Here is a 23463-nt window from a genome sequence, read left to right as displayed (position 1 = left end):
TGATCTTTGGTCAAGCGGAACGCCATTTTTAGTTGGTCAGCCAAGTATGGTGCCCAGATCGATTCTCGCATGGTCAGTTCTTGGAAGGTCTATAAGAATTCTTTTTGTTACGGGCCTTGAGTTCCAACAAGTATACGGCTGAGCATTTTCTTTCTACTGATATAAAAATAATGCCATGTTTACCTTTCAATTGATTACGCTTTCAAGGCTTTAATTTTCCGCCGTCCAAGCAAAGCGTTCACTCTAATGTAGGTCTTAAAAAGAGGCAATTTCGGTGCAACAATCAAGATAGTCCGCGAAGCGCCAGCAAATTATGAAGGGAGTCGGTAATGTTAACTTTATTTAGGAGCCCTTTAATTATTCGAACGAGAATTTTTGGACTAATGCCCACATTTTAACGTATTTTTTTAAGAGCTGTTGTTGTTATTCTGATAGAAGATTTTTTACTTTCTTTTTCTTTTATTTGAGCCTGATTGTTGTACATGTGTCACTTGACATATATATAACTCTAACTTTCCTGGTGAATCTTACAACATCGGGCGACGCAGCTAGTTAAAGATAAAACCCGGTTGTTACAACGCCTGGAAATGTTAAAAGGGATTGCCGCCTTCCGTGGGAGCGTAATGGCGCAATCTGCGCCACTGAAATTTTTAGGGTGGTTGTTGAGGGTGTTTTTTCGGTTTTAGTCTCATTTTGTTTATTCTCGTTCTTAGGGTGATGCGCTGCCTAACATTTGTAGGGAACAAATAGAACTCCAAATTTCGCCAAATGATGACACTTTTGCCGAATGAAACTCCAGATTTCACCGTATAATGATAATATGCCGGATGATGATAATTTTGCCGAATCGTCGGACAAAATTTGCCGAATGAGGAAATTTTTGGGAGGTCACAGTGACCGCCCATTGAGGGTTCCCCCGCGCCTGTTTCGAGTAGAAACTGATTGCTCTCTGCTCCTGTCTACGCTTTGCTCCAGATCCTTGATGGTTACCACGTGGGTTTTTATTTATGTGTCTCCGACACTGTGATTCCGAAAACTGAAAAATTATGTAGGGGAATGCGGGGCAAAGTGAAATACGTAGTTAAGATGACTGATCTTTTTCAAAATAAACAAATGGGAAAATTATTTTGAAAATTACAGTTCATTAAGAAAAAAAATGCATTTTATAATCAAACATGCTTTGAATCAGGACTTTTCATTTTTGCAATTAATTTGTAAATTCAAAAAAAAAAAAAAAAGGTGGAAAATTTTCACATTTTTTTTCCATGGGGCAAAGAAAAAAGTAAAATAATTTTCTAATGAAATATTTTCTATTCAATTATAAAAAATATTTTTGATTAAATGAATCAGTAAATAAAAGTTTGATCCTGTATTATCATAAAGGAAAAGATTCTAACAGAATTAACTATTAATTAAATAAATTAATCAATTAATGTATGAAGGAAAATAAATTAGTGAGTAAAGGAATGAATGAATAAGAAAATAAGTGAATGAATGAATAAATATAAGTGAATAATGAAATCAAGAAATGTAAATGAATTAATTAATGACTCCTTAAGTGATTTAGTAAATGATTGATTGAGTAAACAAAAAAAACTATTTCACTTTTCTCCATCCACTTTACCCCGCATGTACTTAACTAATTGTACAAAATAAATAAACAATGCACCAAATATTATAAATTCTCAGTTCATATTTAAAATGCTAAAAACAAGAAGGTGATCATTTTATAATAACAAAAATAATTTTTGACTTACAACAAAATATTACAATATGAGTCAATTTTTGAAAATTGCCTGTATCTTCATACGTTTTAATCTTCGGCGATATTTTTTTCCAGACTGGAATAGACTACACGCGCTACTACGTAATTAAAATATTACCAGATAGTTGGCGCTAAAAGCAGAGTAAATATTTCACCATTTCACTTCGCCTCGCTATTTCACTTTGCTCCACATTCCCCTACATATATAATAATCTAGATTAAAAAAAACTAAAAATCTTAAAATTCATGAAATTGAACTTGAATATTTTTATTTCAGATTAGAAATTGCGTCGCAAAAAAGAGTCAAAAGTGAAGGGCAAAATATTTTGTAATATTTGAACTGAGTAGACAATCGAGCTAATATTTCTTAATTCCAACTGACAAATAATCTTGAATTTATGAGATTGTGGAAAAAAAAAATATGTGTGCGTAAAAGATTATTTAGCTACTTGCAGAACTTTCCTTTAAGTTATATTTTATTATTTTTATTTAAAATCAAATCCCGTGTTGTAAAAATTATCCCTTTCCGTTCGAAATTAATTTTTCGATGCGCTACACACTGGCACGCAAGAGCGATGAAAAATGTTTCACAGTAACCTCCCTACGTAACAGGGACTGTGACGTCAGAACCACGCCTTTCAGTTTCCCGCGCACGATTCCTTCGTCCAACCAATACACGACACCCCAAAGTTCCCACACTTTCTCCGCCTACTTGCGCGAAAAATTTGTGAAAAAATGTGCCAAATGGCAGCGTGGGAAAGCCGGAAAAAGTTATATTTTTCTGTTTTCATCTCGGTTTACCAACCGTGAAGGGGCAACCCTGAGAAACAGGATAACGAAGAGTGCGAATATCGGCAAATTAGCCTTCCGTGCTACCTGTTGTACTTTACACTATTACAACAGGTCTGTTTATTTTTTTACCGCTCGTCTTCTTATTATTGTCTGAAATATTTACACAGGCGTTTCTGTAATCATGGATGTCCTATTATTCCTCTTTGTTAAATGCATCCTGTTCCTCCTAAAAAAGAATGGCTCACGAAAAAAAGGGGTGGAGATGGAGTAACGGAGTTTTTCGGTGAAGAACGAAAGAAAACAACACGACTCTTACACAAACATATTAATCGGGTTGACCAGAGATACAGTTACGCTATTTATTAAGGTGTGAAAAAATACTCCTTGATCTTTTTTAAAGAAGTGACATTCATTTTGGCGGTGAAGTACGAAGGAAAACAACCCGATTCTTATACAAACATATTAGTAGGGTTGATCAGAGGTGTAGTAAGGGGCCATTTATTAATTACGTAAGAATGATTTTAGCAATTTTTGCCCCCTCCCCTCCTTTGAAAGGGTATGTAAGAGTTTTCACCCCCACCCCATTCTTACGTGAGATTCCATTTCGTTTTTCTAAATAATAAAATAACCAATCTTACATCTCTGGAATCGTTATTAAAAAATTTTTAAAAACCTTTCTGTGTGACGAAATATTTAATAAAAAGTTGGAATCTGGGTTGAATGTTTTTTCGACATTTTTTTTAAATGATGCGATACTAATTAAAAATAAAAAATTCCACACATAGTGCGATTAATTTATTATATTTTACAGCATTTTTTGTAAACTAAATAAAAACAGTTCATCCTAATACGTTTTTCACCTTTCAGACACAAATGAAATATGATCCCTGCCAAACCACTTGACCGCGCGATTTCTAATATAAGATATCGCTTTCGAAAATCTTACGTAATAATTTGTTTGCCCCCCTCCCTCCCCAGTAAGAATATGTAGAGATTTTTCCTCTCCCCTCTCCTCAGGACCCTTACGTAATTAATGAATGGCCCCTAAGGCTATTTATCAAAGAGTGAACATACTCCTTGATATTTTTTAGTGGAGTGAAATTCATTTTGGAGGTGAAGTACGAAGGAAAACTGCCCGATGCTTATTCAAACAAATTAAAAGGGTTGATCAGAGATGTATTTAGGCTATTTTTCAAGGTGTGAAAATACTCCTTGATATTTTTTAGATGAGTGTAATTCATTTTGAAGGAGTAAAATGTACGAACGAGAAAACCGTAATAGTGATCAATTTCAAATAAATTAACTCTATTGAATAAAGTGGTAGATGGCTTTAAAAGAAGAGATTATGTTTTTAACACTTTGAATTTTTGATGTTTTAAATTTTTTATAATAATAATGATAATAAGTACTCAAACAAAACATTCAAGCAGTTGCGGATTTAAAGGTTTGAAGGCCCGTCGAATACATTTTTGGGGACCCCTTAGAGCAATATATCTATCCATCTGTCTATTACTATTTACCTTATCAATATTCAATGTAACAAGATATCCATCCATGGACGTATCCAGAGGGAGGCAAGGGAGGGCAGTTGCCCCCGCCCCTCAAAATAAAAATATTTAAAATAAAACCAAGAGACAAAAACAAAAACCAAAAAAATTTAAATTGACGGTTGCTTTAATTTCTAAATTTATTAATGAGTCGGCTGTAGTAAATTTGTCCCCGAGTTTGAAAGTGTAGGTATACATCTTCTTTGGGAGCCGATTGAAAAGGGAGAATTATTTGTGTTTAGTTGGATTAAAACCGCTATCATTTTGAATTACATTGCTTCTAAAATCTTGGCTGGAGGGTGGGGGGAGCAATAGACTAGTCCCCTAAAATAGACTAGCAATAGACCAGTCAAAAAGATGGGTCTGCCCAGGAACACCGTGCCGCCGCGAACTTAAATTTTTGGGAGGACGGAAACTCCCAATTTGCCGAATGGAACTCCAAATTTCACCGAATGATGAAATTTTTGCCTGATCGTCAGATAAAATTTGCCGAATACGGAAAATTTTGGGAAGTCACAGAGACCTCCCACGACCTCCCATCAGAACGTTCCTGGACCTGCGCCCCCCCCCCCCTTTCCATGTTGAGCTAGATGCGCCATTTTGTTTATCTGCCTATTTCTATTTATCTACCTGTATCTCCTATCTATCTATATCAGGGGTAGCGAACCTATATGGATCAATGTGTTATTTATTCTAAAAAGAAATGTTCATGAAGTATAGACGTGCCGTCAAATAATTTGAGCTTGCGATTATTGGGACAATATTATAAAACTAAATACTAACAACACAAAACTCGTTATTTAATACGAAAATACAAATTTTTCAATGTATATAGTAGATGTTTTAGTTAGACGGGCAATTCAAATAAATGTTACATTTCATTAGCATAAGTATGACTTGTGCTTTTACAGACTATATTAAAAATAGTGTTATTAGGATCGTAAGCACGTTACTTTTAACAGAATACATTTTGAACTGGAGTCATCTGATAAATGGTTTCAAAGTGAGTCTTTAACGTTATTCAGCTCTGAAGGGAATACCGTTTATCAGATCATTATATACCGTTTATCACCGTTTATCAGTGCATGCATAAGTAAATGAAAATGTTGTTATACGATATTCGCAATTCTTCAAGCAGTTAAATGTGTCTGGAACTGAATTTCATGTTTTCAAAATTTGGGAACGAGCGTTTTTAATAAAATTGTTAATCTTTCTGTTCCAATGCTTTTTTTTTTTCAATTAATTTTTGAATTCATTTTAAATTTGACTGGGAATCAATCAGTTGCATTTCAAATTCTTTAATTTCCAACCAATCAAATTGGGACAAGAATAGTTCATCAAATGAAGTCGCATCAGGATACAATAATAAAGTTGAGCGTTTTCGATTATTTTTTGAACTGAGAAAAATTCTCTGAAAATTCCTTCATTGAAGAATCAATTATGGTATTGATTCTTCAATAACTTTTCCTTCGTCTTATTCCTCATGTAAGGTAAACAAAACGGTAGTAACCAGTGCTTCAGTAATGGCCACTTCAAGGTTTTTATATACTTTGAAGAAAGAAGCGAACAATTTTAATGTGATTAATATATTGGTTTGATATTTAATGCAATTATCGTATTGAATCTATTTCATTCATCAGTTATTTGAATTTCAAGTAAGTGATGTAGATTCTTCAGATGGAAAAATCTCTGATGACCACTGCTGAAGTTTTCAGATTTTGGAGTAGTCACTATACTGGGTCAAATTTGAGGTTTGGGAAAAAATGGAATAAAAAGTAGAACTAATTGAAATTCTGGCATTTTTAAAAAATGGGACGATTAAGGAAGAGTTGGGCTAACGCTCATTGAGTTTCAAGAGAGGTAATTTTTCTTTGACCCACAGCTTAAAAATATACTTCACTGTGGCTACTAATACTGCGTTTTGAACCTTGAAGTGGCCACTACTCAGGGCCGGCTTTAGGGGAGGGCAGGCGGGGCTACTGCCCCGGGGCCTCCACAACAAAGGGGTCCCCACAGTAAAAGTTTCACAAAATATCCTAACTTCCACGGGTCGAAAATATCGGAAAAATACATATATATCAAAATATTCGGATGTAAATCAAAGTATCGGATAGTTTCGAAAATATGATAACCTTTTCGAACCCTGATAAGGGACCTCCACTCCTTCGTTGCAACCGGGGCCTCCACACTTCCAAATCCGGCCTTGCCACTACTGGTGTGTTTACCTTACATTTGAATCGTTTTATTTTTATTTTTTATTACCAAATGTCGCAATTGCAAGGGTCCCCAACGACATGGGGACCCCGAATGGGATTCAAAAAGGCATATGAAAAATATCTTACATATAGTTCTGTTTATCTCTAACGAGCCCTCAAAAATACATTACGACGAGCCCCCACACCTGCAAATCCATCACTGCCTCTCCATGGAACATTTCTCGCTACGGCACTGCCGGTGAACGATATATATATTCTCTTTTTACTCTCTCATTCTCTGCAGAAATTTAAGAATGGAATGCCATCTTTTCTTTCTTCCAGTGTACACCCAATAACCTCCACACATAATAGGCCTCGTGGCATGGCCTTCGTAAGAAAAACGAACAACGGTTTTCTTTCAGATCTTCCGCTGGGGATACAGCAAATGTGCTACTGGGTGCGGCCTGAGGTTGGGCCCTCAACTCACGACTTGGCTAAGGGTCATCGGATTATGTATAGGCAACCGTCCTTGACCGGGCCCCTTTTCGTATGTACGCTTTTTCCTTTCACGCCGGTTTTTTTCCCAGTCTTCGCACATAAAATGGAAGGGATTTCTTTCATTGAATTTATTTTGCTCGCACATCGTGCCGAAAGAAGTACTGTGGTCAGGGATCGTAATTCGTAAGGGTCGAAATGGAAAGGGTGTCTGAAAATAAGAGGGGAGGGAGAGGTCTTTTCGTTGTGGAAAACTTTGATCTCCAAATAAATAAACATTCTTTTGAAAAGTGCTGCGGCGTGAATAGTTTTGGAGAATGTTTAACGCAATTTCCCTCTTGGAATGCAGTGCTTTTCACACTACTGTGTGCTGTTGAGGTGAAAGTGATATAAATGTCGGTGTTATGACTTAAGTTAGCATTGACCAAGGCCTTATTTTGATATCGTGGATCCTGGACCCTAGGGGAAAAAAAGCTTTCGAGACCATCAAAGTATTTTGCATTATAATATCACCCCCCCCCCAGGGGCGGCATTTCAGCGTTTCGTTTGGAGGGTCGAGATTCTTGATCATGAATTTTCTTAGTACGGTATAAAATACATATTGGTTTACAGCACGTGATAATAAAATGGTTTTAATGTTAAGAATAAATAGGTTTGTTAAAAAAAAATTAAAATTTTTGCGACCGAAGCTTTATTTGTTTTGCAATAAGTTATCTCACTAAATATATCTCGGTACTAGTTTATATCTTTAGTAAAAATAACCTGCTATTTTTGGAGTCAGTAAGAACAGAAATTTTGTAACTATATTTAAACAATATCCAGTGTTTTGCTTTATTGCCAGAACAGCAAAAGATGAATGTCTTGCTTGTCTCATTGCGCTTTGAAGATAATTCTCTAACCTCCTGAGACACAAAAGTCATCTTTCAAATGACTTACCTGATTGAAACAGTCAAAAAACCAATGGAAACAAGAAAGTTATGTTAAAAAACACTTTTCCTTCAGATCCCTCTCTTTAAAATATCCAAGAAAGGTATTTTTGAGGTTTTGGGCAATTACTGGATTTGGTGTATTTTTAAGGGGTGCTTTCCGACGTAGAATGTCTCTTCATGATAAATATGAAAAATTCAATCGTAACAAAGCATTAAACCTTACAAAATGTTGCCGATCAAAGTATAAAAATCGTTTTCATTGCGATTGACGACGCTTTCGCAGAGATATTCCAACATTAGTTAATGAGCAAGGAGGAAGCAATCATTCGGCTCCTATGGTCTGCATTCAAAACGAAAGTAATTTTTGCGTTTGTTGCCACATGATTTTCTTATTGCTCTTTATTTCACATTTTGTGTTTTACTATTTTATTTTTTTTTTCCTTAAAATAATGTCTCGTTTCGTAAAATATTTTTATTAGCCAGAATACGGGACTTTAGCCGTCCCGCATGGAAGTTCCCCGGGACGCGGGACAATTTTTCAAAATACGGGACTGTCCCTTGAAATCCGGGACGTCTGGCAACCCTGGTTCTAGTACAAGGAATCAATGAACACTTTTTAGCTAAACATTGTTGTAATATGAGCATAAAAATTTATGTGAAATGACCTGGAGTCAGTGGCGTATCTAGGATTTTTCCAAGGGGAGGTTTTGATCATACGATGATTTTTAATGATATATGTATATAAATCATCATAAAAAGTTCACACAAGTTCACAATTCAACTTAAATTTTTGTCAAGGGGGGGGGGGTAACCCGGCACCTCATACAAGATGCACAATCATAGCATAGAGTACACAATTCTGAAATATTAATTTTATGTAAAGAGATTACTTCTTTAGTTAAGGCAAACAATTATTCTCCATCAGTTTTTTTCTGTTCTGAAAATTCAGGCAAATGATTTTCTAAGTTATCTAAATTGAATCTACCCATTTTTTATTATTCATAATGAAAAATTCTTTAAAGGGATAGATGGGCCTTTCTAATACAGTGCAGTGTATTTCGCCCGAAGAAAGTGGGGTCATCATGATTCTTCCGCGAATCGCGTGGGACATCGACGAGACTCCATTCTCTCGGGCAAGAATAATGTGACAAAATGCAAAACGTCGTTTAAATGCTAGTGTTGTCTGAAGATTTTCATACACTAATGTAAGTAATCTCTACCAGTGGGAATCTGAGCTTTTCTAGGCCTAGTAGTTGTTTTTTTATTCCAAGATGGTGACTTACTGTTCCGCGTGTGGATTATGAAAAAATTTATTTATATATATTTTTTTTCTAAACGAAGACAGTCTGACTTCTTTATGTGGTAGTTTCATAGCTTATTTTATCGTACAGATGCATACAGTCCAGGAAATCAAGTTTAAAAGAAGGGAAATTTTAAAAAATTAACAATTTTTGAAGTGCGACCAAAAGCTTTTTTTTTTTTAAATCTAACAATTTGCTCATCTGAACCCCTTTTAATGCTTAAGTGAATATGTATCGAATCCCGTGTTTTTGCTCAGAAGTTTTATAATTTTTCGAAAATGATCTTATTGCACATGACGTGCGTGTAAAATGATGTTTTTTCTAATAATTTCATTAATTGAAATTCTGATATGCTCATACCTAATAGTTACACTAGTGTATTTTATCAGTAACAGTTAAAATCTTAATGCCTTTTAATAATATATGTGTAGCAAATCGCTTTTGATGATCCAGTTATTCTCAGGGCCTGATTAAGATATCGAGGGTCCCTAGACCAAATACTTTGGCACCCTATATTTAAACTTAATAACTTTATCCGTTAACTGAAGCAATTTTAGCCCTAGACTAAAGCAATTTCAGCCATTTGGGGGTCCCTAAATATTGGGGGCCTTAGACCAAGGCCTAATTGGCCTATTCAGTAATCAGGCACTGGTTATTCCTCTTCCTCTATAACTAGGCAAAGCAGAGTCATACAAGAGAACTAACTACCTTTGGTGAACATCTGATTTTGTTATTTCAATTACTTTCTGTTTTCTGCTATCATCAGGGCTTAATTTTCATGGGAGCTCCCAAGAGCTGAGGTCCTGTTCTTCATTTTCATTTTACGTAAAATTTTATATTTTGGACTGAATTAAGGGAATTTAAGCATTAAAATAAGTTTTGTAGATCATAGGGCTCCTGCATTTCTTTTGTTAGAAATTAAGCCTTGGTTGTGATAGTTACAGTGGTGAACAGTTATTTCTTATAATCATCTTCAATTCATTATATCAGTCATCAAACAAGTGAGCTTCTAATATTCTCTGACTATGGATGGATTTTGCGTTTTAGTGCTTGTAAATAAAAGTTATAATACGAGGTAGGAACTAAAAATTCTGGGACAACTGTCACTAATCGCATGCAACAAAAATTAATCGTTTGAAATGCATTCTGCTACTCTTTCCTTTACTTTTGGATGGTTTCTTCTATTTCATGTAATTGAATAAGAGAAATTATGATTCGTTACAAGCATCTCAGTAACGGTAAATGCATAACCTTGAAAACAAAATAAAGCAAAAAAAAAAAAAAAAACTAATATACAAACAGAGAAAAGAAAAGATTTTAGCAGTTACTAATAAAGTACATTATTATAACTATTAGGCATTAATGTATCCGAATTTCAATTAATGACATTATAAGAATTTTTTTTCATTTTACATGCACATCATAGGAGATAAGGTCATTTTCAAAAAATCAGAAAACATTTTCTGAGCAAAAACACGAGATTTGGTGTACATCCATTTTTTAAATGTTAAAAGAGGTTCAAATGAGAAAATCTTTTAGATTTTTAAAAAATGAACTTTTTGAGTAATACACTTCAAAAGTCATTAATTTTTGAAACCTTTCTGAAGTTCGTCAGAGGCGCCAGACCCGCTAGCTACGCTACTGTCTGCCACTCTAGGCCTCAGAGTCCGGTATTACTCCTTTAGTAAACAAAAATGCTTTTATTCAAAATATGCTGCGTGTGTTTTGTGTTCTTTCCAATTAACTACATATATATTAAAAAAATGCAAAAAAAAAAAAAAAAAGTCAACTAAAAAATAATAAATAAAATAGTTAAATTAATTCTTCCTTTTCTGGGGGGGGGGGCTGCCCCCTCCCCTAAAATCCGCTACTGAACACAACGGAAGTTCCGTTTTACACTTTTACTGTCCATCCGCAAATGTTAGAACCGTGACATACATTACTTCCACGTGAAGTAGTAATTAGCTCAAAACTAATTTCTGATGGTATACGAATTACAAGAAAATGAGTCAACCACTTTTGTTCTCAATGGCTCGTACGTCCCAATGGTCCAAACGGCTAACTTAGAAAAATAGTTTGCAGTAGGTGGTCAACGTATTCGAACAAAATTTTGAGCTCCACATATAAATTACGAACAAAACACTTTCGTGGCTTCGAAAACATGGTTGAACTTGAGGTCATCTCTTTTCCAAAACAGATAAAATTTTCTCGTGTGGTATCATTCACGAAGAAATCCAAACAACGTGATTTCTTCTCCCAAGAATCTGATACGTGTGATTCTTTTCAAAATATAAATAAATATGAGACAAGAATTATGGGGTTCCCCTCTCTGCACGGTTGGGAGAAGAATGTGTTGTAGTTGTTGTCAGATGGGATTTTAAAGTGGCGCCGTTTTCTCTTCGCGTGATAATCTTGATTTCCGCAATCGTTCTACAGAACTGTAATTATGTCTTTAAAAGGAAGGTGTAGCGAGAGATTGATTTTTTTTTTTTAATCTTCTTCAGAAGATCTGTGAAAATTTTGCTTTAAGGCATTGGTAGGCCATTCTTTTTTTTAACAACAAATTTACCTTGAATGAATTTTTTCCTACAGGTAGGGACACTCATTTTCTAGCGTCCTTATCCTCTCTGTGTACCATGTTGCATTTTGTCGATATTTGATGCAGTCAAATTCACGAAAGACTGGAAACAGTAACTCAACAGTTTGAACGTATAATTTGTAATTTTCTTCGCGGTCAGCAATAATCAAGTGTTTTACTAGTGACACAAGTGAACAAAAAATTTCCTAATACCGGCGCAGTTCCGATTTGTCACTACATCCTTTAACAAAAACTTCAAACTCTATTTTCAAGCTTTCAATATTTGTGCGTAGCGATTGAATTATTATTTGACTTTTTCCCTCATCCCTTGAGCCAAGAGCATCCTGAACCATCTTTACTCACATCGCAGATTTTTTTCTTGTAGTCAAAAATTAACACCTTGTAATGATTTTCTCAAGATGCATTATGCAGTCTTCACAGCTTCTTGTGAGCGAATAGCAGCAGCAAGTACTTTTGGAGATAAATGACGAGAAAAAATTCATTAAACACAGAAAAGAATCTTTTCGTTATACGTTGTTACGAGAAATAGTTTTATTTCATTAATATAAACCAATGCATTTTCATCTACATTGAGCATTGCGCATCAATTCTTTTAATTCTGAAAGAATAAACCCATGCCCAGCATTTAAAAGAGGCTTTAATATTTCATTTGCCTTTTTAAGTCGTTCAAATTTTGAGGATAGATGTTGCGCAGACGGTGTATTCGTTTCTCGCTCATACTTTCAAATATAAGATCTTTATACAGTTTGGATGTGCTTATAAATTCGCAGCAGAAACATTCATATCGCTGTTAAGATCTGCTACTCTGTCAAACACTTTGTCTTGAATTTGACCTCCTTCAGTACTTTCTGATTTTTCTAAAACTTTATTTTCACTTTCAAGATAACTTTAGCGATTTTCCTCGCGTGTATTTCTTGTAGCACTGGTTGCTGCAATGACACGCTATATTTTCTTGCAGCATTTTACAATATTGCGTTTTCGCGTATTTCAGCAGCTTCACGAAATCGTTTTTGTCCAGAGAATAGAATTTTTCTCTTGATTCCTTTTGACATATAATACATTTTCGTTTGTCAAACCTGTCTTCAGATGTCTTCAATTGCACACCAAAACTTACTCAACTCAATTTAAAAATATCAACCCCTTAAATAGTTATTGTCACAGAAAAGCATGAAACAAAAAGTTTTTGCAAGGTGGAATATTTTTACTCGAAAACAATTACTTTGATAGCAGTCGATAATGAATAACCTTGAACAGTGGCGCAGCGAAGGGATGGGGCTGGGGGAGGTTGATAACACCCCCCAGAGTCATTGGTTTTAACAATGCAAATTCTAATACCGTTGCTTAAGCATATGAAAGGGCTGTTTTTATTTTAAAAAAACCTTCAGAAGGGTTTTTTTGATCGAAAAAAACCATTTAGAAGGTTTTTTCATCAAAACCCCCTTCAGGGAGTATTTTTGATTTAAAAAACCCCTCCAGAAGGTATTTTTGATCAAAAAAACCCATTCAGAAGGTTTTTTCATCAAAAAACCCCTTCAAAAGTATTTTTGATTAAAAAAAAAAAAAAAACTCTCCAGAAGGTATTGCTGGCTGCGCTAGTGACCTTGAAAAATATTGATTTACACAAAGGATTTTACACTTTAAAATCGTTTGGTTTCATTAAGAGTTATTCATTTTTTTACTTTTTAGACTCCAGAATGTTAAACAAGAAAGGTCAGAGATATCTCATTTAAAAACTGTGGAAATAGTCATAGCGGCTTTTATAACGTAATTATTATATTAATTGACTTTCTAAGCCCCAAAAATCTCGGTTAAAAACTAAAATTAAATTTATGGGTACGCACGTTGCGAAAAACGTAATGACCAAATGAACCAAAATGACCGCCATCTTTGATGGCCTGTAAAATTATTTGCGCAGGATTCAACATGTCTACTCACAAGGACGTAGCCAAGGGGGGGGGGGGGGGTCCATGGGGTCCGGACCCCCCCCCCCCCTTCCCGAAAGACCACTGCCTGCTTCTTCTCGGTTGTTGCACCTCACGACAACAAAAATTTTCCAAAGAGAGAAATTTTATGAAACCCGGTATTTTCCCCTTAAATATTCCCATTTATCGACAATTTTTCCGCGTCCGAGTCAATTCAGAACACGAGAACCTCGTGAAATAACTGCGGGTTCCCAGTTGCAGCCGGTCTCTTCCTGTGTCGCGAAGAATCCGTCCGAAAACGACGAATTTCCAATTCAACCCAACTGGGTTGTGACCTTGAAATTCGGCCCCTCTCCCTCAGCCCACCAAATTGCCATTGGCAAAGTAATTGAAAACAAACATTCCCCAGTCTCATTGGGGTGGTTTTCTTTCTTTCTTCTTTTCGTTTTGACTCTTTTTCCCGTTTGGACTTGATTTCCTAGATACATGGTGCACGAAGGACAGCCAGAGTGAGGTGCATCCCTGGTGAATTAGTAATTGAAATTCCTATTATTTTCTGTTTTAACACACAGTTTTTTTTTCTACCATGCGCTTATAGGAAACATATCTTGAACAAAATTGTAATCAGAAGAAAATTAAGTGTACGTAAACTAGGTAAGTTGTAGTGTTTCCTTTTAAAGTTTTCTTAACAATACGAGCAATTTATGTGTTAATATGTTTTCCCATTTAAAAACTAAGTTCCGACAGCAACGGAAAAAAAATTCTACACATTTCGTGTGATTGAGGATGAGAAAAAATAAATATTAATTATTAATTTATTTTTGAACTTTATATTTTTGGTATGATTTATTTCAGATTCATTTTATATTTTGATTAATAATCTTATTAATCAAAATATAAAATGAATCTGAACTTTTAGTTTATTTTTAGAACAACTTTTAGTTTATTTTTAACAATAATAGATTACTTATCTCCCCGGAAGCTTACAACTTTTAAACTGTAATCCTGAAAAGTTCGTTTTTTTTTTTTTTTTTTTTGAACATAAGTGAATAAATAAATTTGAAGTTGATGCAACGAAATTACTTTTCGCTGTATCAAAATTTTATGAAGCGAAGAATGAAATTGAAAATTACTTGAATATTTTACTGTAATCAGTTTATGAAATTGCAAGTTCGGCCATATTAACACATGTAATTTAAAAGTAATTATTAGAAATTCGTACTTTTAAATCTTACTGAAATGTAAGTCTATGGTCCCAAGAGAAGAGCAGCTAGTCATTTTTAACTGAAGAAAAAAATCTTTCTTCGATGTTGTTCCGTTTTTCAAGAAAAGCATATTTGTATTTGTTTCATTGGAATAAATTTTCTGATTAGTATTTACCGCCTTTTTACTGAGGAATTATTTAATAAGCGTCTATGCATCCATCATTAGTAAATTGCGAAGGTAGTATTAAACGTAAAAAAAAAAAAAACAGACATGTGCATTTAACTATAAAATTACTAGGTGAAAGTTTCTGCTATTTACTGCGCATATAATTAAAAAAAGGTCAATGCGAGGTACATTTTCTTGTGTTTTTCACGTCTATATTAGATTTTTTTTTAACTCTTAATTTCTTCAAGTTAAAATTATTTGCTATTTCTTGCAATAGAATATCTTTTACTAACATCACATAAAAGAAAGAAAAAAAAAAGTCAATACCTACGCTATAAAATATGATATGTTTTCGAGAATACATGATGATTACAAAATCGCTCCTAGAATGGAAGTTATACCAATTTGAAAATGAAAGAATCAGAAGTGTTATTATTGTTAGATGAATTTTGGAAGGTAGATTTAAATCATTACTGGATTTTTAACCACAATCATTCTAAGATTTTTTTTACAAAAGATTGTCTTTAGGCTTTTGAACATCAGATGACTGTTGAGCAAAAAATTTACAAACTGAGGCTATAAGAAACCTATAAGTTTTGATTTCAAAAATTGGCTAGCTTTATGCATATTACATATTGTTGAAAATGTATCTAATTTAATGCTACTGTATTATCGCAATCGCAAACGGGACGAAGATTACCTTAATGATCAAAATTTGACGTTTGACTCCAAATCATGAAATTTTTGAGTCGAACACTTGCTCACTGCTAATAAAGACAGTAAAGTAACCAGGTTATAATCAAATATTGACACGATAATTCGTAATAGAGTATATTGCCATTTTCCCTGTAGTTGTTTACAATTATATTTTTAATTTGAAAAAGACTGATTTGTACAGAAGTTTTTTTTTTTTTTTTTTTTTTTTTTTTTGTATTGGCAGAATAAACTGAACTCGTGTTTGGTGGTGAGATAGGTGGGTGCGATGCCTCCTCTTGATCTTTTAAATGAAACATCAAACTGAAAACATCAGAGGAAAATCGCCAATAATGTTTAAATCATTCATGACCTTATAAAAAACATTTATAAAAAGCAATCATTTGCATTTTTTCCAAAATGTTGTTAAAATAAAAATACGTGGATGCTTAATTTCATTCACCATACATTCCATTACTCGACAGGTAAAAGATCTCTCAGGTATTCGTTTGGCTTGACAAAATTAAACCCCTAGTGCAGTTTCGCACCGAAGAGAGCTCAAGTGTCTCCATCTGGTGGAAACTCGGCATCGAAATTTCCTGTGCAGTCACATCCGCGCCTTAATGGTAGCATTTGAAAGACTAGATGCCATATCGGTGGTTTACACTAGATCCGAAAAGGCTAAAGCCTCTAACGAAGCCCCATTAGAAAGAAAAAAGAAATACCATAACGGATCCTAAGATAGCTTATTTTACCAATTCGTTTTGCAAAAAAAAAAAAAAATAATAATAATAACAATTTAAAAAAAAAACGGCAATACGCTTTTTTTTTTAATGATTGCAACAAAGGAAGTCTCCATCCATCAAAGAGTTAATAGTTTGTTCAAGTTTTTAAATGATGGTTAGAAATTATAATTAGAAAACGGATAAAATTAGAAACTTCATTCAATTTCGTATAATCAAAAGAATGTTATAAAGTAGATAAATAAAGAACTAGTTTAAGCTTTTTAAATGAAACCTTGCTAATATTTTCGTCGAGAGGGTGGTTGAATTTTGCCAGAAATCTTGTTCAAATCGGACAGGGTGGCGGAATTACGTTATATTGCATTCATAGTTATACATTCGACTCGATAGATATAGATTTCTTTATTTTTTTCAAATAAAATGACTTGTACAAATTTTGTTGAAATATATTACAAAGCTTTAATATTTTATTAAACTGCGTTTTCCAAGTAATCCATAGAACAGTTTTCGTTTTCCGATTTTCTTTTATTATGAACTTTTTATTAATAGGAATTATATCACTCATTTTCAAAGCATCAGAACAGAGGAAGCTTATGTGATGGAATTTTTCTATCCATGTATGAAAACTTAGTATGGGAAAACTTTTAGTTTAATGTTAATTTTATAAACTGACAATATTTTTTTTGCCACTTAATGTAAAATTTTTGTTAAATAATTTTTTAATAAATGCTCTATCAATTTCAATTATTTAATTAATTTTAGTTAATTATCATATTTTAATAATTAGTTTTAATTGGATTTATTTTTTAACGTAAATATGAGCTACTAATTTTGCTTTAGCATGCCTCCTCTTTTGAAGTTCGTGAAACCTTGGACCCCCCCCCCCCCCTTAACAAAGTTCTAGCTACGTGCCTGCTACCCAAGATATTCTCACATTAGAACATCTACAGATCACGATTCTAAAGAGAAATTCTCTAGACCTAAACATTTTTACGGGTAAACATTGTGGGGCCTGGAATATGTAGCTTTGTATGATAAACGTAACGATTTTGATTTTAAAGTATATTCTTTAATTCTTTTTTCACATTTTGTTTGAATAAAAATTTCAAAAGAACTGAAACTTACGCAAAATTATAGGTTTTAGAAACTTAGAGAAAATACCATGCTGCAAACCTTGATTGCGTAAGCCTGAATTTATCAGAAGCAAATTCAAACCATAGTTCATTTTATTATCATTTCTTTTCTGTCTTTGGAGAGGAAGAAAAATCGTGAAATAGCGATGCGATGTAACGAGGGTTTTCTACACTAATAATCTCCAGGCCCGGCTCCTGAAGTAGGTGTACCGTGCCATCACCTAGGACGGCAGATTTTTGGAGCATCAAATTTCATGACGAAAAAATGGAGGAAGGCAAATAAATAAATTAATAAAACCTCAATTCGTTCTTTTTCTTTCTTTGCAGTTCAAATTGCAGCAATACATGTGAGTGTGCATGATTATATATATATATATATATATATATATATATATATATATATATATATATATATATATATATATATATATATATATATATATATATATATATATATATATATATATATTATTATTATTATTATTATTATTATTATTATTATTATTAAGACGAGGGGGCGGCAAAATATTATGCAAAATTAGAGAAAATCCCCGATTATGTCTAATCTCTGATCATCTATGTTTTCACAACATTTTCCGTTGATTAATTCGCCAACTACTTTTGATTACTCCATAACTATGACTGAACGAAAAACATATTCAATGGATGAAAAGAAAATGTATTCCGAACATGTCCAAGTCCATCCGAACAGCCTAATATGTTGTCAATAAAGAGCGTAAATGCCCCCGGGGTTGAATAAGAAACAGGTAGGATCAAATTTTCACCCGCAGTTGAATAGGAAGAGGGGGGGGGGGGGGGTACGGATAAAAAAAGAAAGGAAAAAGTGAGTTGGGATGGAAAGTCCTAACTTAACAATGGTCCTGGGAAATCGGAAGAACAACTTAATCGGCCAATTTGTCGATATCTGGGTATTCCCACGATTCCGTAAAGTGCTCTTCGCTCTTTGGAAGCTTGGCAAATGTGGATGCGATTGTTTCTATGATTATTTTTCTTTTAGTGGAATTTTGTTCTGTTTTTACTGCTGTGTGAATCGGGTTCTGCTTTTTCCCTGGAGATTGTTTTATTTCTCATCGGATGTTTTGTGTAACATTTTTTTTTTTCCCTCGTCTTCAACTATCTGGTGAAGTTTCAATTTTTTTTCTCACGTTGTAATAATAGTCAAAAACGATTAATTGAAATCCTTACGGTCCGATCATACATTATTTTTTCTGCATGTAATCATTTGCCTTGTATTACCGATTACGGGGTCGGTCATACATTTATTTGGTAAAGTTTCAATTCACAACTCCAGAGCTCGAATACGTTACCTTGCGATGATTAACAATACTAAAGAAAAAGCTAAACATTTCGTTCCACATGTTTTCTTTGGAGAAAATTACAGACTTCAGAGAATTTGTGGTGTAATGTAATTTCAGAGGAATAGAAAGAAAGTTTCCCACAAACACTATGAAATATTACTGTCATTCATTAAGCTTCAAAGCAAGTTATAAATTACGGCATCTGTTTCTTTTACCTTTTTCATCCGCCATTAGACAGTGGCTCCCTATAGTTTATTGGAGTTGCGAATTTCTTCTCACGATGTACATCATGCGCCTTCGGGTATCGCAGATACATGAGACTGGAGCGATAAGCTAAATAAATGTAATAAAATAAATAAATAAATTTACTAACATAAATGAATAAATACAATAACATAAATTAATAAAAGTTGATAAATAAAATAAAATAAATATGAATAAATTAAAAAAAATATATACAAATAGAACAAAATAAATTTTAAAAAGAAACAAGAATAATCAAACATATTGAAGTATTCAAACAATATTCTAATTGAACATGAACTTCTTCTTCTGAAGGAGTACTTTTCGAAAAATGTTCCTCAATTAAATAGAATTAAAACGCAAAAACCTTCTCTATTTATTTTTAGTCATGAAAAGGTATTAATGAGAACTATCTCTAAATTCAAAATATGCATGCAGATCTGAAGAGAGGCCATGTCAGCCTAGGGCCTGCTCAGAAAAGGAGCAGCATAAATTTTATTTTATGAGGTGAGGAGGACCCGGAGACCAAACTGACAAGGGTCCCGCCTTGGCTCTCGCCGGTCCTGTATGTATGTAGATATTTGGCTGCAGCGCCTCCTATAGTTTATTGGAGTTGCGAATGGAGAAATTAATATTCTGATCTAGCAATTCGCAGCTCCAATGAACTATAGGGGGCGCTGCAGTCACTGTCTAATGGCGTATGAAAAGGGTAAAACAAACACATGCCGTAACTTATGACTTGCTTTGACGCTTCGTGAATGACAGTAATTTTTCATCGTGTTTGTGGGAAGCTTTCTTTTCTATTCGGAACTCCAGCGCTCGAATACGCTACCTTGCGGTGATTTATAAAACTGCGTCTGCACCTAAAACATTGCCACGTTGCGCATCACGTGTGTCTGTTGACGTAAACGCGGTCAGTTTGTTCTGAGTAACGCATTCAACATGTCTAAGAACGCCTTCAACAACAGAAATTAATTCGTCCCTTAGTAGTATTCTCGAGCTTCTCTAAATAATGTTAGTTTTCCTTATTTCTTTCAAAAAAGTATTAAATGGTGGAAGCGTAAACAAGAAAACTCTGGATTAACAAAATTGGATAACGTTATACCAGGTAAAATTTTTTATTGTTTTGTATGAATTTGTAAGAATATGGGGGTTTTTTTAATCTTAAATTAATTAAACTTACCATATTTTACAGCAGCATTTAGTTGGAATGGACAGTATGCAAAATATTTTCTTGAATATATTATCGTAGAACAAAATGAATAACCGAGAAAGAATTTACTTTATTCCTTTTATTCTCAGCTGAAAGGTTTCGCCAAATTTGTTTAGGGTTATTAATTTTTAGTATTGTGCGAGCAAAGTAGCCTTGGCGAGATTTCGCGTTTTTAGTTAAACCATTTGTAATTTTTATCATGAGTGGAATAAAATGGTAGTAAGATTACAGAATTCGATAAGTGAAAGGAAATAATGGTCAATCAACTGAAAAGAAAACTACCACCATATATCCGTCGTGAGAATTTTGTTGATGATTTGCATAACATGACACAATTAAATCGTAACTCAGAAATTAGAAAAATCGAAACAGAAAATTTTTAAATGAACCGATTCGGGAATTCGAGAGAAATAACTCAACTACAAATGGAAAAAAAAATAAGCGCTAGCCAAGCAAGGCAAAAAAGTATCTTCTTTCGATAACAATTTGTAATGTCACATTGAATTTTCTAGCATTAATTGTTATTCTTGTCAGGCCACAATTATTATTTAGTTTTATCAAGAATTGATAAATATCGAATTCAACATCGTGGAAATAGCTGCTTAGAACTACGAACTACGTAGTTTGCATGAATCTTTGACGTTTAGTAATGCTTCTTGAATTCTCATTTCTTTCTACGTGGGCCAGAATATCCACAAGACTTTGAAAATTAATTTTAAAAGAATAAAGCGAAAAAATCATACGTACGAACAAAAATCACAACACTTTTAGCATTTTCTTCGTTACCATGTGCGTTTGTTGTAGTTTTCAAGTCCGCCATTAGACAGTGACTTCAGTGCCCCCTATAGTTCGTTGGAGTTGCGAATTCTTCTGAAATTACATTACACCATAAACTGTGTGAAGCCTAGAATTTACCCCAAAGAAAACACGTGGAATGGAATGTTTTACCTTTTTCTTTAGTATTGCTAATCACCGCAAGGTAGCGTATTCAAACTCTGGAGTTGCGAATAGATAAAAAAATAAATAAGTAAATAAAAATAATTAAATAAATAACAAAATTAAAAATTCATAAGAACAATAAATTATATGAAATAAATAAATAAATAAGTAAATAAAAATAAATAAATTGATAACATTATTAAAAATTTATAAGAACAATAAAATATATGAAAGTAGCAAATATCTTGTGAAGGAATAGTTTCTGAAATTTTTAATAATTTAAAAACTATTCCAAATCTTTATATTTAGTTTTTGAACGGTGTTCATAAATTATTAATTCGTATATAAATGTTGTAACTATGCCTTTTCGTATGTATTTTTTTTTTTTTAATACAAACTCCCCGCCTCCCCCTCCCCTCCCCAGATTCATGAAATGACAAGCACGCGTAACGGTTCTTGAAAGTAAAATTAGATAACGATCAGTGAGAAGAATAAGAATAGAACTCTATGAAGCAGGGGCGTAGCTAAGGGGGGGGTTTTGGGGACAACCCCCCCCCCCCCCCCCCCCCCCGAAAAGTTAGTCTCAAAAAAAAATGAGAAAAAGAAGAGAGAAGAGAAAGAAAAAAAAAAGAAGAAAAGGAAAAAATTCCAAGCGATTATATATATATATATATATATATATATATATATATATATAAGAAGTAACCCCCCCCCCCCGAAAGTCGGGTCTAGCTACGCCACTGCTATGAAGGAAGAAGAGAAAACAAAAATAAAACACACACACACACACACACATCACAAATTGCACGCTACGAGTAAATATTTAATTGAATGCCTTGCAACCTAAATGAGAGTTCGTTTTCCTCCTCTTTTTCTGTTTTTCTTTTTTAGACAACTCTAAAAGAATAAAAAGTTTACGAAGAACAAAAATTAAAAAAACGATTCTATTTTGTTGTTGCGGGATCGTTATCGAGTGTATTCTGCATTTAAAATATTAATTCATTATTAGAGGAAAAAATTCTAGTCACTGGTTCCGCCCGGGATCGAACCGGGGACCTTCTGCGTGTAAAGCAGACGTGATAACCACTACACCACGGAACCGTTGACTGGAGGAGCTGAAGTACTATTATGTGCACATTTACTTTTTCTGTTCGAGGAAATCTTGCTTTTGTTTGCTTCTTTTGAATGTTTTAACTTTCAATTAGTTACGCTTTGCATTGAAGTAGGTAATGCTTCAGATCTTGCATTTTTTTTCATAAATTGCATACAATTCTCATAATAAGAAGTAGTAGAAACATAACCTAAAGCTGAGTTCGTAATTTTTAAGTTTCACGATTTATTCGTTGCTTACTTTCGACGAACTCAACCGGTAGCGACTGGTTGATTAATCACGTGATAGCTAGTGACGTCAACTAATGCTAAAGCATTTGAGGTGATGTCATTATTTTAACCCTAACCGGTGAGCTACCGTTCACTCATCGAACACTACCGTTGTATAAAGAATGCCGGAAAAGTAAAAATAAAACATTGGAAAAACTTGTATGCTAAAAAATAAACTTTCAAATAGATAAATCATTTTTTCGTTTATTTTGCTGCGTAATAGAGCAGTATTTTTTTTTAATTATTATTATTATTCATTAACTTCCTTTGAATGCCTTGTTTTACTGTTCTAAAAATCTGTTACAAAATTAACGTGCATTTGATTCGTTTAAAAAGTGGGAAATAATTGAATAGTCTTTAAATAATCTTTTATTTTAAAAGAGGGTTTACAAAGTAAAAAAGTATTTTTTCCCCAACTTTTCCACTTTGCAACAAAGCAGCTTTTCATTTTTATCAATTAATTAATATTATATATATATATATATATATATATATATATATGTATATCAGTGGTTGGAAAAAATACATTTTTTTTGTAGCGAACTACAACTACAACTACTTTTTTTAAAATGTAGCAACTACAAACTACTTTTGAAATGTAGTCGCTACTTCGCTACTTTTGAAAAAAATAAGTAAATAAACAAAAAAATGAGTGAGACTAGGGTATCTCACAAAAAAAATGAAAGCAGATTTTTCAAGTCACATACCCTCTTACATTTTTCCTGTTATGTAAAATCAATTGTAAAATTTTTTTTCATATATATTATTTGAACAACGGCATCCCGTTCCGACTTGCGTCTGAAAGCGTAAACCAGCACTTGTATGCATGGCCAAATCGAAATGAAAAAAAAAATTAAACTTGAAATTTCTGTTGATAAAACATT

The 23463-nt window shown here is 33.5% G+C and overlaps 1 non-coding gene across 1 annotated transcript; it reads right to left on the bottom strand.

Moving 5' to 3' along the window:
• Positions 1–22227: 22227 nt before the first annotated feature.
• On the bottom strand, positions 22228–22300 carry Trnav-uac (transfer RNA valine (anticodon UAC)). The gene has a single exon. It is a non-coding gene; the product is annotated as a tRNA-Val (tRNA).
• Positions 22301–23463: the final 1163 nt, after the last annotated feature.

This window comes from Uloborus diversus, chromosome 5 (assembly GCF_026930045.1).
Source record: "Uloborus diversus isolate 005 chromosome 5, Udiv.v.3.1, whole genome shotgun sequence".
Lineage (NCBI taxonomy): Eukaryota > Metazoa > Arthropoda > Arachnida > Araneae > Uloboridae > Uloborus > Uloborus diversus.
This window is presented reverse-complemented; position numbering and strand designations above follow the sequence as displayed.